The 2509-nt window shown below is 47.4% G+C and overlaps 1 protein-coding gene across 2 annotated transcripts in view; it reads left to right on the plus strand.

Annotated features, from left to right (window-relative positions):
* Positions 1-786: 786 nt before the first annotated feature.
* Positions 787-2509, plus strand: part of FAM172A (family with sequence similarity 172 member A) — a 383440-nt gene continuing 381717 nt past the window's right edge. For both annotated transcript variants that reach the window (XM_015427717.1, XM_015427716.1), the window contains exon 1: positions 787-1036. The gene's annotated coding sequence lies outside the window, so the exon portion shown is untranslated. The remainder of the gene's footprint in view (positions 1037-2509) is intronic.

Genomic DNA, 2509 nt, shown 5'->3' on the forward strand with positions numbered 1-2509 from the left:
CAGTTGTTAAAGATCCACATATTTTCTTCTCAACCAGAATATCTTTTGCAGGGAAACAGCATTTTCACGCCAATAAAGCACAATATTTTGATTGATTGACTGATTACCCCTTCCCATCAGCTAGTAAGTAGTATGAACTGCCGTGTGTGATATATTTGAGAAGCTTTACACGTACGCCTGTTAGCTAATGCCTGTGACACTGCTACTAATGGGCAAGTCACTCCTCTTCTTCCATACCCACTGCACTTGGAGAGTTTCCGATAAAGTCACAGCCCACTGGTCACTAGCAAGGCTGTTTCTTCCACCGATGAATTACCCCACCATTCTGGAAGCCTCTTTGCTTACTGTCCTTTTCCCCTTTAAAAATCCTTGTCTAAAATGCACTCCAGCACCGGAGCCACTGAGTATGTTCAATCTGGCCGGTCGCGAAGCATTTAATCCGCTCCGCTCCTGTTTTCCCTCCAACGATTCTAAGCGTGCTTAATCGTGAGTAGATCCCACATTGTTTTACAGAAATCAACAGGATCGCAGTCAGAATCGACTGAACCACCTCCCCATCGTCTAGAAGACCATCTTCTCTGCCTCCGCAAATCCTTTTGGAGGATCGTTACCAAGGAGCGAGAGATGGGGAAATTCTCTCAACAACTACGGACCAGCGACGGCTTCAAGCACGGCTACCACGCAAGCTCCACAGAAACGACCACGCCCCCCCACACCCAGCGGCGGAACTTCGCGCACGGCTCCCCGCCATCCCTCTCGCTCTCCCGTCAGGAGAGGCCGCGATTGCTCAGAGAACAAGAGGCGAGGAAAGCAGACCTCTTAGTTCGACTGCGCGGCGTGACGTCACCTTCCCGGGCCCGGAAGTGGAACTCGAAATTCGCCGCGTCTCTGGTCTGAGAGAAAGGAGGAGGAGGGGGCGAGTGAGTGAGGGCGGGACAAACCATAACAAAACAGTGAGGCGAGCGACGGCGACGCGTCTCCCGGTAACAAGTCCTCGCTCCGCCCCTCCCCCCGTCACCGGGAAGGGAGGCAGCAGGTACGTGCAGCCGCTGCACCGAGTTTCTGTGTGCGCCAACAGCCGCCCCCTCCCTCCTCCTCCCCCGCCTCCATCCTGTCAGGTGTGTGAAAGAAACTGCGAGAGGCTGAAGCGAAGCCTTCTGGGCCCCCACGAACTGTGCTGGTCTCGAGCCGGTCTAGGAAGGAGGTCGCGTGCTGCGGTGCGAAAGCCTCGCGGCCGCCCCTATCCAACCACGCGGGGACATCCCCCGGGGTGCCCCAGTGTTGCTGCCCTCCCTGTTCTGGGTCGGCTCGCGCGACCAGGAAGTGAAAGGTGGCCCTCTCAGAAATCGGTTGCTCGTCTGAATGCTCTCTAGGGCTGCCCCTCTAATGATAAAGTCTCGGTGCTCCTGGGCCTGCGAGACGAGATTTCGTTCTAACAAGCGAAGCAGAGGCTACGAGTCCGCTATTGTAGTGCTCTTGACGACAGCTTTCCTCCTCTAAGTTTGCTCGCTGCATGTTTAAGGAGTATCTTAGAGTGTGTGGAAAGTGGCAGTATGCACTGTAGTGCTGTGCTGTTAGTAACCCATTCACTAAGTGGTTGGGGTAGTTTCCTCAGCAGTTGTACTCCTTGCACTTTCCCTCTTGTCATTTCCCTTTTCACTGACCTTAAACTCATGGATTAGCATTTAGTTCAAATAAAGTGCTACAGAATTCTTGGAGTGGTTGTTTCAAACTTCCTGATGCTCCACTGTTCTGTTAGCTTTCTACTCACTTGGAATATATTTCATAATGTAGAATTGAACAATAGTTTAATAAAATAGCTATGCATGTAATAATACAAGATTATTTTTGAGATTGAGACTTTTTTCCTGAGTAAACTAGACTTAAAAAATTACAAGTATTGAGGTCTCTCTTGGTCATCCACTGATTCCTAAATTTTCACTCTTCAATAATAGGTTGCTGTCCCCATATGGTCTATGTTGGGCCACAAGCTGGAGTATCCACTGAAAGTGATAGTGGAATTTATCTTGAAGATAATTCTTTCACTGAGAAATAATGATTATGAAGTTGGTTTTGCTTATTGTCATCTACCTGTCCTTGTGATCTTGATGATGATTTCTTCTTCCCCTGCCTAAAAATATCCTTCTGTACTGGCATAAGTCAATAATAATAAAAAATTAGGATTGAGCTAAAATTTATGAGTAATAAGTGTCATTTCTCACTCTAGTTCACCAAAAGCAGATGAAGTTTGTCTTTTAATTTTAGAAGGCACTGGGCAGTATGGTGCCATTATCCCATTCAAGATCATAGTTTATTACTGGAGTTTGATTGAAGACTATCAAAGACACTGTTGAGGATTCTTTTTGCTTACTGTGGTGCACATCCCATGCCTTTAGGGAGCATTTTTTCTTATTTCTGTCGTTATCCTTGAGTTCTCTGGGGTTTCATGGGATGAGCTATATTCTTTTAATGCAAAATTAGTCTTTAAAAAAATTAACAACACATTCCT

Source organism: Gekko japonicus, unplaced genomic scaffold (genome assembly GCF_001447785.1).
Source record: "Gekko japonicus isolate JY-2015 unplaced genomic scaffold, Gekko_japonicus_V1.1 scaffold363, whole genome shotgun sequence".
Taxonomy (NCBI): Eukaryota; Metazoa; Chordata; class Lepidosauria; order Squamata; family Gekkonidae; genus Gekko; species Gekko japonicus.